Raw genomic sequence first — 17,062 nt, 5'->3', positions numbered from 1 at the left:
TCACAGCAAGTCGAAAAGTCCTATGTGTTTTGTGTAAGTAAGAAATAAGTAAAATATGGAGTCAAGCAATATAAATGCAAGGCCATAATTATACTGGGCTAGTGAGAGACATAGCTCCATTTGAGACATAAAGAAGAAATCTCACCCCAAATACAGGTACTTAAATTTCTAAGTATTCTCAAATTTTCTCTGAAATTGAATTCCATTAAATTCAACAAGTATTTTTATTAACTGGTTACAATGTGCACCTATTGCCCTACTGTTACAAAGAGAAAGGAAGGAGCTAACTGTCTGTAAGACATACAACACATAAACAGAGAAGTAATTGCAAGACAGATTGAGAAAGGAGACCATTAACTATTGGGGAGCAGGGATCAAGAAAGGCTTAATGTTATCAGAGACGTGAATTGAGCCTTCAAAGAAGTTAGAAAATATTCCAAAAGACGGAGATGAGAAAGGGAAGCATTTCAGGTGTAGGGGACAACCTGTGCAAAGAGAAGGAGACAGGAGATTGAGAAGTGTGATTGATTGCATTAATGTATATCTGTACATATATCATAAGGAAAAAAAGGAGTATACATTAAAGATGTTCTTCCATATATGTCTCCCTCCCTTCCTCCCTCCCTTCCTTCCTTCCTTCCTTCCTTCCTTCCTTCCTTCCTTCCTTCCTTCCTTCCTTCCTTCCTTCCTTCCTTCCTTCCTTCCTTCCTTCTATAGAAAATTGCCAGTGATGACAAAAGTAGGGAATAGATAGTGTTAATGTGGTAATTGGTCCAACCATTCTGAAAAAACAATTTGGATTTACACAAAGAAAGTAAATGAAATGTGTATTTTGACCTGGAGATTGCATAGCTAAAGATATACTTCCAAAGACGGAGAATGTAATAATAAAAGCCCCCAATATATCAAAATATTTATAGCAACACCTTTTGTAGTAGCAAAGAATTAAGCACATGTCTATCGGTCTGAGGACTTATTATCGTTCAGTCATTTTTCAATTCCGTTCAATTCTTTGAGACCTCATTTGGGGTTTTCTTGGCAAAGGAGGGATTTGCCAATTCCTTCTCCAGCTCATTTGACAGATGAGAAAAGTGAAGTAGAGTTAAGTGACTTGCCCAGAGTCATTTGACTAATAAGTGTCTGAGTCCAGATTTGAATTCAAAATAAATTATATGCATGTAATATAATATTGTTTTGTAAGAAGTGATATAATGAAAGCAGATAAGTGTGGGAAAGCATACAAAGTGATATAAATTGAATCAAACAGAAACAGGAAAACTATGCGAAATTATTACCACAGTGGAATTAGAAAAGTAAAGAACAAATAATTGAAATTGATTGATCAGAAATTATAATGGATATTTGTGTCTCAAAGAAAAGATGTAAGATCATCTCCCTTCCTTGTTTGCAGAGGTGGGCCCAAGGGTGCTGAATTCTGAATTTAATGTCAGATATTTTTAATGCGTTGCTTAGGTTTGTTGATTTTTTTCTATCCTTTTTTTTTAAAAAAATATTTATTATTAGTAATGATTCCCTGAAAAGGGGTGGGAGAAATATATATATTGGGAAATGTAGGGAATGTAAAAATAGAGGCTCTATACAAACATATTTAAATATGAAGAGAAGGTCCATATAAAACAGAATAGATTATTAGTTTCACTTTTTGACACATCAAATTATATTCTCCTTTCTTTAATGAAATTAGCAAGACACATTACAGGGAGACATTAAACTCAATGTAATCTCCCTTCTCAGTAGGAAAACTGGTTTTGTTTTGTTTGGTCTTTAGAATTCATCAGAAAAATAATGGAGAGAGTCAGGAAAATCATTCTCTAGCACTTCAAAGACTAAGGACTATGATCATCTCCAGCCCAAACTCCCACTTTACAACTGGGAAACATAACAGGCTTAAAAAAAAAAAACAAACTGATTTCCAGTATCTCCCATGACATTTCTAATTATGCTTCAAATCAACAGTCGCCATTTCTTAATTTCAAGAAAGACTTTTCTTCACTTTAGCCCTCTAAATTTTTACTTACCTCCATTTAAAAAAATCCTGTTGATAGTTTTATCATGAAAAATCTTTACTTTTTATATTTGAGTAAAATTTCACCAAATTAACCTGTTTCTCTCAAACTAACCTGTTCAATGCAAATTGCAAGCAAAGTCAAGTCCATAAAACTATCTAGGGTCAATCATGGCAAATTAGGGAGAGAAATGAGATGTTTTCAGAATTGGTCCCACATTATTCCCTAAAGTAAAAATAAAATAAAATGCTTCACTAGGATAATCTCTGTCCCAGTGGATTTGACTTCTTAATCACTCCTATTTAGAAATCTAAAAAATTCAAAATAGGTTTCAAATTTATACTTGGGTTGTGCAAAGATTTGTTCAATAAGGTTTCTCTTACCTTGTGGTCTACCCTTCCCCCCTCATTTCTCTTACTTCAGTCCTTTATACTTAACTACACCAAATCATTTATATCTTCCCTTGCTTCTCTAAAATTCTCCATGTTAGTTAATTATTATTGATCAATAAGATTCAATCACATTCATATACCACTATATGTAAATCTATTTTATCTCATTTGGTTTTACAATATTTGCTAACATAAAAAATTCTGCTATGAATATTTTGGTATGAATAGGACCATTCATTTTTTTTAACTTCCTTTGAATACATGTCTACTAATGATTTTGTAACTGAGTAACTTTTTCACACAATACCAAATTGTTTTCCTGATAATTAGGACCAATCTGAAGTTCCATCAACAATATATTAGTATGCACACTTTCCCAAAGCTCATCACTGAAAACTTTCTCCCTTGAACCTTGTTCAATTGTTCCTCCCGATGTGTTTCTAAGCCCCTTTCTATGTGGACTTTTGCAACATTATAGCAGGTTTGTGGCACAGTGGATAAACAACAGGGCTGGAAATCAAGAAGGCTCATCTCCATGAGTACAAATCCAGCTATAGACACTTATGAACTGTGTGACCCTGGGCAAGTAACTTCACACTGTTTGTCTTAATTTCCTCATCATAAAATGAGCTGGAGAAGAAAATGGCAAGCCATCTCATATCTTTGCAAAAAAAAAAAAAAATGGGGTCACAAAGAGTTAGAAATGTCTAAACAGGGGGAGGGAGCCAAGATGGCGGAGTGAAAGCAACGACTCACCTAAGCTCCTGGAAAAACTCTTCTGGATATATCTGGGGGGAGAGTCTGACCAGACTTTGGAGGTGTAGAATCCAGTGGGAGACGGGCTTTGACAGATTCGGAGCCCAGGCTGGACTGGAAGGTCCACGGGAGGGATCTGTTCCGGGGGGGTAAGACCCCGGCGCACAGCGCAGTGCGGTCGGCGCGGCAGGGCGGAGGCGACCCGAGGGGCCCGAGAGTGGCGGGCGAGACCAGCGGAGCAGGAGATAAGCCAGGCCGAGCCAACGATATCAGCACAACAACCTTTGAAATCTTCAGCCTAAAGACGGGACTTCAGTGGGTCACTACTTGAACATCCAGGAGCTGGGATGCCCGAGTGATCAGTAAGTGCTCTCCCCTCCCCCCCGATGACCGTGAGGGAACCATAAAATTCTTCCCCAGATTGATCCTGGATCAGTGGGAGCAGCAGAAGGGGGCGGGTGGTCTCATAACACCAGAGGCTGGAGAGGTGGCAAAGGGGGATTCTTCCCACCGTGGTGGAGGCTATCTGGAGGGACAGACGACCCAGGGCAGAGAAAAATTCGCACTGAGACCCAAGCAAGCCGCAGCCCGGGAGACGAGCCCCAGGAGGGGCGGGAACACGCATTAGCCTCTAGGCGTGCCCCAGCCCTCCAGGGGAAAAGGGAAGACAATAGGGAAGCTGGGATCACCATCCCCCGGACCTTGCCTTTCCCTCAGGCCAGCTGAGGAGATATCCTGAGACCAGACCACACCTCCCACACACCTATCAAGCTAAACCCAGGGTTGATCTGGGAAACAACAACAACAAAAAAAAGCCTGCTTTTTGCCTAGACAAACATCAACTCAACTTAAAAGATCTGTATCTTCTGACTGAAAGAACCAAAAGCTACAACACTCAGCCAACATCATGAATCCGAAAAAGCAGACGAAAAGTGAAAAAACCATAGAATCTTTCTATGGGGATAAGGACCAAAACACAAACACCAAAGAGGTCAGAGCTGAGACTGTACTTCCATCTGAAACCTCAGATGGGACTATGAATTTCTTGCAAGCACAACTAGATTACCTGGAACGTCTGAAGAAGGATATAAAAGAAAAACTGGCCAATGATTTTAAAACCATAAAAAAAGAATTCACTGATGAGAACATCAATCTGAAAAAGAAAATTGAAGAAATGGAAAAGGAAGTTCAAAAATTAACTGGAGAGAATAATTCCCTAAAAGGAAGAGTTAATCAAACGGAAAAGGAAACTCAAAACCTAATAGGGAAAATTGATCAGATGGAAAAGGAAACCCAAAACCTAACTGGGAAAATTGGTCGAATGGAAAAAGAAGTACAAAAATTAAATGGAGAAAATAGCTCCTTAAAGGGAAAAATTGGCCAGATGGAAAAGGAGATGCGAAAGCTAACTGAAGAAAACAATACGATCAAGATTAGAATTGGGCAAGTAGAAACTAATGACTCAATGAGGCAACAAGAATCAGTCAAACAAAATCTAAAGAATGAAAAGATAGAAGAAAAACTAAAATATTTAATTGGAAAAACAACTGACCTGGAAAATAGATCCAGGAGAGAAAATCTAAGAATTATTGGCCTGCCAGAAACCCATGATGAAGAAAAGAGTCTGGACAATATCTTCCAGGAAATCATCAAGGAAAACTGCCCAGAAGTACTAGACTCAGAGGGCAAAATAGTCATCGAAAGAATCCACCGTTCCCCACCGGAAAGGGATCCCAAACTCAAAACCCCAAGAAATATCGTTGCCAAATTCCAGAGCTATCAAGTGAAGGAGAAAATACTACAAGCAGCCAGAAAGAAACAATTTAAATATCAAGGTCACACAGTCAGGATCACACAGGACCTTGCAGCTTCTACATTAAAAGATCGAAAGAATTGGAACCCAATATTCCGTAAGGCAAAGGAGTTGGGACTCCAACCGAGGATCAACTACCCAGCAAAGTTCAGCATAACTTTTCAGGCAAGGAGAAAGTCATTCAACGAAATAAGGGATTTCCAGAGCTTCCTGACCAAAACACCAGAACTCAATAGACAATTTGATCTTCAAATACAGGTCTCCAGAGAATCGTAAAAAGGTAAACAGAGGGGAAAAAACAAAAACAAAAACTTGCAACTCAATTAGGGCAATCTGTTTACCTCCCTGTAAGGGAAGATGATACCTGTTAATCTTGAGAACTGTGCAGCTATTATGATAAAAGGGATATATGTAGAGGGAACGGGCATAAAGTAAATGATGTCATGGCAAAAATATGATTTAAGTATTAGAAGGGAATGTAATAGGAGGTGTGGAAAGGGGGAAGCAGAAAATGGCAAATTATATCACAGGAAGAAGTACAAAACCATAGTAGAGGGAAGGAGGGGAGAGAGATGAGCATTGTTTGAGAGGTACTCTCATCTGATTTGTTCAAAGGAGGGAACAATAACCTTAAGCAGATAATCCTAACTAGCTCTATAGGTAGTAGGAGGGGAAGGGGGAAGAAAGGGGAGGGTGGCTAAAAGGGAGGAAAGAAGCAATAAGAGTAAAGGGGACTAAAAGGGAGGGGGGCTAAAAGAAGGAGGGGAAGGCTGCAGGAGGAGGGGGAGAAAAGTGAATACTATTGAGGAGGGGAAGGGAGACGGGAGAGTTAAAAGCACAAATGGTGGGAAAGAGGGTGGAGGGAAATACACAGATTGTAATCATAACTGTGAATGTGAATGGGATGAACTCTCCCATAAAACGGAGACGGATAGCAGAATGGATTAAAAGCCATAATCCAACAATATGCTGCTTACAAGAAACACATTTGAAACGGGGGGATACACATAGGATAAAGGTCAAAGGATGGAGCAGAATATATTGTGCTTCAGCTCATGTAAGAAAGGCAGGAGTAGCAATCCTAATCTCAGACAAAGCAAAAGCAGAAATAGATCTAATCAAAAGGGATAAGGATGGAAACTATATCCTACTAAAAGGCACCATAGACAATGAAGCAATATCATTACTAAACATGTATGCTCCAAGTGGTATAGCATCCAGATTCTTAGAGGAGAGGTTGGGGGAGTTGAAGGAAGAAATTGATAGCAAAACTATACTAGTGGGGGACCTCAACCTCCCCCTCTCTGAACTCGATAAATCCAACCTTAAAATAAACAAGAAAGAGGTTAAGGAGGTAAATAAAACTCTGGATAAGGTAGATATGATAGATCTTTGGAGAAAATTAAATGGGAACAGAAAGGAATATACCTTTTTCTCAGCGGTACATGGAACATTTACAAAAATTGACCATGTACTAGGACATAAAAATCTCACAATCCAGTGCAGAAAGGTGGAGATAATCAATGCATCCTTTTCAGATCATAATGCATTAAAAATTACATGTAATAAAAGGCCATGGAAAGAGAAACCAAAAATCAATTGGAAACTAAATAATCTAATTCTAAAGAAGGATTGGGTTAAAGAAGAAATCATAGAAACAATCAACAACTTCATTCAAGAGAATGACAATAGTGAGACAACGTACCAAAACTTATGGGACACTGCAAAAGCAGTTATTAGGGGAAGTTTTATATCTCTGAATGCTTACATAAATAAAATAGAGAAAGAGGAGATCAATGACTTAGGCTTGCAGTTGAAAAAGCTAGAAAAAGAACAAATTGAAAATCCCCAAGTAAATACCAAATTAGAAATACTGAAAACCAAAGGAGAGATTAATAAAATTGAAATTAAGAAAACTATTGAATTAATAAATAAAACCAATAGTTGGTTTTATGAAAAAACTAATAAAATTGATAAACCTTTGGTTAATCTGATCAAAAAAAAGAAAGAAGAAAACCAAATTACTAACATTAAAAATGAAAGGGGTGAACTCACCTCCAATGAGGAGGAAATTAAAACAATAATTAGAAACTACTTTGCCCAACTTTATGCCCACAAATTCGACAATCTAAACGAGATGGATGAATATTTTAAAAAATACAAATTGCCCAGATTAACAGAAGAGGAAGTTGAATACTTAAACAACCCCATCTCAGAAAAAGAAATTGAACAAGCCATCAATGAACTCCCTAGGAAAAAATCTCCAGGGCCAGATGGATTCACAAGTGAATTCTATCAAACATTTAAAGAACAGTTAATTCCAATACTACATACACTATTCTTGAAAATTGGGGAAGAAGGAGTCCTCCCAAATTCTTTCTATGATACAAATATGGTTTTGATACCCAAACCAGGAAGAGACAAAACAGAGAAAGAAAATTATAGACCAATTTCCCTAATGAATATAGATGCAAAAATTTTAAATAAGATTTTAGCAAAACGAATACAGCATCTTATCACGAGATTAATACATTATGATCAGGTAGGATTCATACCAGGACTACAGGGCTGGTTCAATATTAGGAAAACTATTAGCATTATCGACCACATCAACAACAAAGCTAACAAAAACCACATGATTATCTCAATAGATGCAGAAAAAGCTTTTGACAAAATACAACATCCATTCCTACTAAAAACATTGGAGAATGTAGGAATAAAGGGAACTTTCCATAAAATAATAAGCAGTATCTATCTAAAACCTTCAGCAAGCATTATATGCAATGGGGATAAGCTAGATGCATTCCCATTAAGATCAGGGGTGAAACAAGGTTGTCCATTATCACCACTATTATTCAATATGGTACTAGAAATGTTAGCTGTAGCAATTAGACAAGATAAAGATATTCAAGGAATTAGAATAGCCAAAGAAGAAACTAAGTTATCACTCTTTGCAGATGATATGATGATTTACCTAGAGAATCCCAGAGATTCAAGTAAAAAATTACTTGAATTAATAAACAACTTTGGCAAAGTTGCAGGGTACAAAATAAACCCACACAAATCCTCTGCATTCCTATATATTAGCAACAAAGTTCAACAGCAAGAGATAGAAAGAGAAATCCCATTTAAAGCTAGGGTTGACAGTATAAAATACTTAGGAGTCTACCTGCCAAAACAAACCCAGGGACTATATGAACACAATTACAAGACACTTTTTGCACAAATAAACTCAGATTTAAGTAAGTGGAAAAACATTAGTTGCTCATGGGTAGGCCGTGCTAATATAATAAAAATGACAATTCTACCCAAATTAATATACTTATTTAGTGCCATACCAATTAAACTATCAGACAATTACTTTCTAGAGCTGGATAAAATAATATCAAAATTCATTTGGAAAAACAAAAGGTCCAGAATATCAAAGGGACTAATGAAAAGAAATGCTTGGGAAGGTGGCCTAGCGCTACCAGACCTCAAACTGTACTATAAAGCAGCAATTATCAAAACCACTTGGTATTGGCTAAGAAACAGAGAGGTAGACAAGTGGAATAGACTTGGCACTCAAGATGCAGTAGGCAAGGAATATAGCAACCTTCTGTTTGATAAACCCAAGGACCCCAGCTTCTGGGATAAGAACCCATTGTTTGACAAAAATTGCTGGGAAAACTGGATAACAGTGTGGCGGAAATTAGGCATAGACCCATACCTGACACCGTACACAAGAATAAAGTCCAAATGGGTACATGATTTAGGTATAAAGATTGATACCATGAACAAACTGGAGAAGCAAGGAATAGTGTATTTATCAGATCTATGGAGAAGGGAAGAATTCTTTACTAAAGGAGAGATAGAATGCATTATGAAATGCAAAATGTATAACTTTGAGTACATTAAACTGAGAAGTTTTTGCACAACCAAACCCAATGCAACCAAAATCCGGAGGGATGTAGTAAATTGGGAAAAAATTTTTACAGCTAAGCTCGGGGATAAAGGCCTCATTTCTAGAATATATAGAGAACTGACCCAAATGTATAATCATACAAGTCATTCCCCAATTGATAAATGGTCAAAGGATATGAACAGGCAATTTTCAGAGGAAGAAATTAAAGCTATCTATAATCATATGAAAAAATGCTCTAAATCACTATTGGTTAGAGAGATGCAAATCAAAACAACTCTGAGGTACCACATCACACCTATAAGATTGGCAAACATGACAGAACAAGAAAATGATAAATGCTGGAGAGGATGTGGGAGAGTTGGAACACTAATTCATTGTTGGTGGAGCTGGGAGCGCATCCAACCATTCTGGAGAGCAATTTGGAACTATGCCCAAAGGGCTACAAAAATGTGCATACCCTTTGACCCAGCAATATCGCTACTAGGACTATATCCCCAAGAGATCATAAAAATGGGAAAGGGTCCCACATGTACAAAAATATTTATAGCAGCACTCTATGTAATTGCCAAAAACTGGAAGTCAAGGGGATGTCCATCAATTGGGGAATGGCTGAATAAATTATGGTATATGAATGTAATGGAGTACTATTGTGCCATAAGAAATGATGAACAAGAAGACTTCAGAGAGGCCTGGAAGGACTTATATGACCTGATGCTGAGTGAAAGGAGCAGAACCAGGAGAACTTTATGCACAGCAACAACCACAGTGTGTGAGAGTTTTTTCTGGTAGACTTAGATTTTTGTAATAACACAAGAACTTCTGAAAAAAAAAAAAAATCCCAATGGTGGACCTCAAGGCAAAATGCCTTCCACACTCAGAGAGAGAAATATGGAAGTCACTCACATAATGTAGCAGATCATGTTTGTGTATGTGTATCTGTTTGTGTATCATGTTCTGATTTGTTATACGGATTCTTTCATTTATCTTAGTCTGACTACATAGCATGACTATAGTGAAAATATACTCAATAGGAAAGTATATGTAGAATCTATACAGAATTGTATGCAGTCGTGGGGAGGGAGGGGGGTAGTGGGGGGTGGGTGGGGAGGGATAAAATCGCAATTGTATGGCAGTGAGTGTTAAACATTAAAAAAATAAAAAAATTAATAAAAAAAAAAAAGAAATGTCTAAACAAAAGTTTCTTTTCATCTCTTCCATCAGAAAACTTTTAAAAAAAATAGAAAAATATACATTGTCTGAAGTAAAACTCTTCCAAATCTCATACTTAAAAAGCAAAGTATATATAAGTTTGGTTCAGAAAAAAATACATTACTTTGCAATTTATTGACATGGGAAATAATTTTTTGTTCATTTTTATTCAATTCTCTGTCAGATAAGTACAGGACTTTGTACCATACATGCATATTTTCTCCCTTTTTCTTGTTTTATTTTTAATGATATGGTTTTAGAAAATCAATATCACTCCAAGTAAACATGCATAAATTGCAGCTCAGAGAGCATGCTTCAATGACTATCAGAAATATTGTAGTTGCTTTTGCTATGGGAAGCTCAAGCATTTTAAGGATTATTCAAGCCCACAATAAAACAGGATTAGTCACATATTTAAACATCTTTGCACTTTGACTCCAGTCTCTTTGAATACTGATGTCATTTTATATTCCCTCATACATGCTACTCTCAAGCCAAACTAGAATACTTGCTACTTCCTGTACATGAAGTAGCTATCTACTTTGCCCCAGCTATCTCCCAAGTATGAAACGTTCTCTTTATTTGTGTTCACTTCCTGGAATCTACAGCTTCATTAAAAGGTTTGCTCAAATCCCACATTTTAAATACAGAATTTTTATCTTTCCCTCCATCCCAGTCGCAAGTACCCTACCTAAAATTAATTTGTAATTAATTTTATATTGTATTTATTAATTATATTAGTAATATTATTATTATTTATTAATAATTTATATTACATTTATATTTTATATATTTATTTGTTTGATCATTTTTTGTTTATTTATTCATTTTCATGTTGTCCCCTTGTGCCCCATAAGATATGAGATCCTTGGGAGCAAGAATTGTTTTGCATTAAGCCTTTGCCTTACTACACAAAGTCTACACAAAGCAGCTGGTCAATAAATGCGTCTTGAGAGGAAATGTTCCATCATGTCACCAGCAAGTCCCATCTCAGCAAACACTGGGAGATTTTGAGCCACAGAGTGGTGAAGCAGGCAAACCCCAACATCAAGACCTCTCATGTGCCTCAGTATAGCAAATGTAATGGGCAGCTCAAAGAACTACCACATACTTCAGTATACACCCAGGCAAACATACAGTCTCCAGCAGCCAGACCTCCACATGCTTCAGTGTAGCCCTAGAGAAATGCAGAAACACCTCAATAGCCTCAGTACATACCAAACACCAACACTCAGTACCAAGTGAGATGCCAGACACCTATGGCTTCCAAAAGCACCAACCATTCCCTAACTGAATCCCTCAGCACAGCGACAGACACAGGGGTCTCCTCTGAACCTCAGGGCAATACCTGTGCAGCATCAAGTAAATCACTGGGGTCTATAGTCCCTGTCCCAAGAAGCCCAAGATAGTGTCCCTTCCATCCTGGGAGCAGAGCTCAAATTTAAGAGAAATAAAAAGGTGCAAAAAGATGAGCAGAACAGCAAACAACACCAGTAAAGAATCTGACCATAGAAAATTATGGCAATGAGAAAGATCAAGACACAAACTCAGAAGAGGAACAGTGTCAAAACACCTCTGTGCAAAACCCCAAAGAAAAATGGAAAAATGTTCTCAAGCTCAAAAAGAAGTTGTGAAAGAGCTAAAAAAAGAGCTTAAATTCCAAGGAGAAGTAGAAGGAAAATTGAAAAAAGAAATGAGAGTGACCTAAGAGAATTATGAAAAAAAGAGTCAATAGCTTGGAAAAAGAAAACAACTCCTTCAAAAGTAGAATTGGCCAAATAGAAAATAAGTACAAAAGCTTTTGAGAAAAACATCCCCTTAAAAGGTAGAATTGGGCAAATGGAAGCTAATGACTCTATGAGACTTCAAGAATCAATCACATAAATTCAGTAGAATAAAAAAAAATAGAAGAAACATAAAATACCTCATTGGAAAAACAACAGACCTAGGAGATAGATCCAGGACAGACAATGTCAGAATCATTCGACTACCCAAAAGTCATAATCAAAAGGAAGATCTGGAGAGCATCTTTCAAGAATGATTAAGGAAAACTGCCTTGATATCCTGGAATCAGAAGGTAATACAGGCATTGCAAAAAGAGCCACTGATCACCTCAGGAATGAGATTCCAAAATAAAAAGTCCAAGGAATATTATAGCAAAATTTCAGAATCAACTGGTTAAGGAAAAAATTCTGCAAGTGTCCAGAAAGAAACAATTCAAATATCAGGGAGTCACAATCCTGATCTCAAAAAAAGGAAAAATCGATGTATTTTAAATAGATAAGAAAGGAAACTACATCTTGCTCTAAGGTACCATACACAATGAAGTAAGAGCAATACTAAATATATATGCACCAAGTGGTATAACATCCAAATTCTTTTTTTAGTATATGTGGTGCTGAAACAAGCACTGGCATCCAAATTCTAAAAGGAGAAGTTAACTTAGTTACAGGTTCAAGACCAAACAACAAATAGAGAGCATTATGAATTGTATTTTATATTAAATTAAAAAGTTTTTGCACAAAAAAAATGCAATAAAAATTATAAGGAAAGGAGAAAGCTAGGAAACAATCTTTATAGCAAGTATCTCTGATGAAGGCTTCATTTATCAAATATATAGAGAACTAAATGTGTCAGAATATAAGTCATTCCCCGATTGATATAAAGGATGTCAAAGGATATAAACAGGGAGTTTTCAAAGTAAGAAATCAAAGCTATCATTAGTCATATGAAGAAAATACTCTAAATAATTATAGATCAGAGAAATGCAAATTAAAACAACTCTGAGCTACCACCTCACACTTATCAGATAGGTTAGTGTGATAAAAAAGGAAAATGGAAAATATTGAAGATGTAGGAAAATTTTGACACTAATACACTGCTGGTGGAGTTGAGAACTGACCCAATCATTCTGGAGAACAATTTGGAATTTTACCCAAAGGTCTATAAAACTGTGCATAACCTTTGATCCAGCAATAGCACTGCTAGGTTTGCATCCCAGAGAGATCAAAAACAAAAATAGTTATAGCAACTCTTTTGTGGAATTGGAATTGGAAACTGGAATTTGAGGGAATAACCATCAATTGAAGAATGGCTGAATGTAATGGAAGACTATTGTTCCATAAGAAATGATGAGCAGCCAGATTTCAGCAAAAAAAAAAAAAAAAAAAAAAAGAAAGAAAGAAAGAAAGAAACTTGGAAAGACCTACATGAATTGATGCTGACCGAAGTGAGCAGAACCAGAACACTGTATACAGAACAACTATACAAGTAACAGAAACATTGTTCAATGACTAACTTTGATAAACTTAGCTCTTCTGAGCAATACAATGATCTAAGACAATTCTAAATGACTCATGATGGAAAATGTCATCCATATCCAGAAAAAGAACTCTGGAATCGGAATGTAAATTGAAACCTATCATTTTCTCTTTTTTTTCTTTCTTATGGTTTTTCTCTTTTATCCTGATTGTTCTTCTTTTTCAACATGACTAATGTGAAAATTTCTTTAGTATATGAATGTACATGTATAGCCTATATCAGATTGCTTGCTGTATTGGGGAAAGTGGAGGGGGTAAGGGGATTTAAAACTCAAAATCTTATAACAGTGAATGTTGAAAACCAAAATTAATAAAAATAAATGCTAAGAATTGTCTTGGCATGTAATTGAGGAAAATAAAATATTATTTTAAAAATTCTTTTTGAATTTCAATAGTTATTCCTCTATATAAATGTAATAGTAATTCCTCTATACAAAGCAATCCTCTATATCTTGGTGAAGTGGCTTCCAGTTATAGCCACAGTTCTAGGCTATAACACTCACTTATTATGGAACCTTGAAATAAAAATTACCTTTATTTCTCTCTGTATTCTCTCCTACTTTTCCCATTCCATTCTCCCTCCCATATTTACTCCATGCTCTCTCTCAACAGATCCAGACTATCTCTTCTTCTTCATCATACTCCATTTCAAACTCTCAACTCTTACCCTCAAAAATAAAGAGATAAACATACAAAGCCCTGAAAATTAGAAGACTTTTCTTCCTACTCTGGGACACATCAATTCACTATAAGCATTTAACTCCTTTGAGGGAGTTATATCTAGGAGCTATCTTTGTAAGAGACAGCTACAAATTGATAACCATATATTACTTGTCATTTTTAAAGTGCCATGATGCAAAAAATTGAGCAAAAAGTTGGTGTAAAATTAGGAGAAAAGTAGAAAAACTTGAAAGAAGAGTAGTAAAAAAGATAGCTAAGGGATAATTGGAGTTATATGCTATTTATCAACACATGATAATATATTTTCAAATTATATTTTTTTCAAAATAACACCATTTTTGGAAAACACATCAACTATGTATTACTCCTGTCTTCTTGAAAAAGAAATTGTAGTGTGTTCTGATAAAGATAACTTTTAAAGATACCTAAAATTTTCATTTACGATTCTGCTTAGGAAACAATAGGTAAAATTCTGCCAGCGAGTAAAGTATTCCCTGATATGAAGGTAGGCACCTTCAGAGAAACTTTTGTCATCTGAATAATACAATGGTCAGAAACTAACACCAGCACTTTGAAATTCTCACAAAACTTAAATAGAAAAACATTATTATAATTTGTTTGGTGGGGAGGTTAGCTCTAATTATACTGAGTGAAACAGAAAGCCCTTCAAGATAAGACAAAATAAAGATTACTAAGAAAAACTAAAGGAAGTCAGAAGGAGAAATATTTAGGGATGCTTCCTTAAAATATAAAAAAAAATTGCTGGTAGCTTTGTTATACTGACCTTTTAGTACCTGTAAGAATTCAAGATTTAGGTCTATTATTTTTCAGAAAGAATAATAATACGTTTTATTTTTTTTGTGTGTGTTTTCAGTAGGATCATGCCAACAAGATACTATACTAAGAATTTCACCAATTTTCTTTCAACATATTGAGTGGAGCAACAATGTCTCATCTCCTTATAGATAAGAGAGAAATGGTATTTTTTTAAATTATCAATTCAAATCACCATCCTGTAGAAAGAGATTTAGCCTCATATGTCAACCTAAGCTGTTAGCTAGTATACATGTTGGCAAAGAACATTTTTGTCAAGCATCTGAATAATGCATTCTCTTGCCACACACAGGTAGGCTTCCTACAGATAATTTAATTGTGACATAAATTGACAAAGATTTATAATTAATATACAATGTGCATATATAGAAAATATTACACAGTATTTGTGTATAAATACTGAAATTATTCCATAACCACATTTCATAATGATTCTCTTATGATGGAAAACTATATATAGTTTTATGATTTATGAACATAAGTCATATAGTACCTTTCTCCTTAGAAGATTTAAATTCTGATTTCAACTCCAGTGATCTTTCCACCATACTGCCTTCCTTCAAATAATTGTTAGCTATTATTTTCTGTGTTTGGAATACTGGCCAATGAGGGCTCAGCTCTTAGAATACATGCAATAGATTCTGCCTGGTTCCAATTCATATGGAGATTTAGTAAGCCTGCTTTTTGGCAGGTTTAAAGGGGGACCCTGATTTCCATTTCATAGTGTAAAGTATCCCTGTTTCCTGTGGGCTTAATACTTAGAAACAAAAAAGCCCTTTAATTGTCTCCTGAGCTATGACTGATTGGGCATTAATAAAGGGGTAGGACAATCTCAGCGAGTACGAAGAAGTGTTGTAGGTCTCTGGCTGGAGGGCTGCAACAGTACCTGCTTACATCCCCACCTGGCAGATATGTGAAAAAGAATTGTTACATCATATAAAAGAATTTTACAAAATGAACTGCTATAAATATTTTTTGTGCATGATTTCTTTATCTCTTTTTTCATCTCTTCAAGGTATATAAGTGTAGGGATAGAATCAAAGGGTCAAAGTATATTTCACAGTTTAATGACATTTTTTGCCTATAGTTCCAAATTAATTTCCAGAATATCTGGATCAGTTCATATCTTTGCCAACAAACAGTGCATGAAGGCTCTGGTTTTCTCAAAGACCCTCCCACATTTGTCATTTTCCTTTAAAAAAATAATAAAAAAAAAAACCTTTGCCAGTATGATAGAAAGGAGGTGAAATCTCTCATTTGCTCTAATTTGCATTTCCCTAATTATTAGTAATTTAGATTTTTTCTTTCTTAGAAAAGTGTTCATTTATTAATTAGGTAATGGTTCTTATTCTTACAAATTTGGATCAGTGCTTTCTATATCTTCAAAAGGAGACCTTTATTAGGAACTTACTGCAAAGATTTTTCTCCCATTACTGAAAGCTTGTTTTTATCTTAATTGTTTCATCTCCTACACTCTTTCAACTTTTTTAAGTTCCCTTATATCGATGTCCCCTAAAGGGGGAAGACTGAAGAGATTTCTTCTTTCTCTAATTCAATCTAATTAATCAACAAGCATTTAAATCCTAAGGAAGTCAGTGATTTTAAGAAGGGGCCTATATTTTAAACAATTCATAGCTCATTATTTGTAGAAGCAAGATCCTGAAACCAAACTACATGTTCAACAATTGAGGAATGGTTGCTTTGAGTATTAATGCAACAGAATAATATTGTACCTTACGGAATGATAAGTATGAAGAATTCAGAGAAACACTGGAAGATATATGAAGTGATATAGTACAAAAAAGAAAGCAGATCCAAAAAAAAATATTGATTATAGCATAATTTGAGAAAGCATTAAAAACGACAAACCTCAAGTAAACAAAAACTAATATTGGTATTCAATTATTAAATTTAAAACACATATCCTTTCCTTTAATAATTCAATATGGAGTTGAAAATGAACATATGTTTTTAGTTGAAAAGATGATCAGACTCTTTTGCTTAACTGCTTTGGGGAAATGCACAGGATAGGATATCATTTTTAGATGTGTGTTGGGATATGTCATCAAAAAAAATTTAGAAAAGAAAAATAACACTAATTTACTCTGGAAACGAACCCAAATGAT

Source organism: Notamacropus eugenii, chromosome 6, assembly GCF_028372415.1.
Source record: "Notamacropus eugenii isolate mMacEug1 chromosome 6, mMacEug1.pri_v2, whole genome shotgun sequence".
In the NCBI taxonomy this organism is placed as follows: domain Eukaryota; kingdom Metazoa; phylum Chordata; class Mammalia; order Diprotodontia; family Macropodidae; genus Notamacropus; species Notamacropus eugenii.
The sequence above is the reverse complement of the archived record's forward strand: the minus strand, read 5'-3'. Positions refer to the sequence as shown.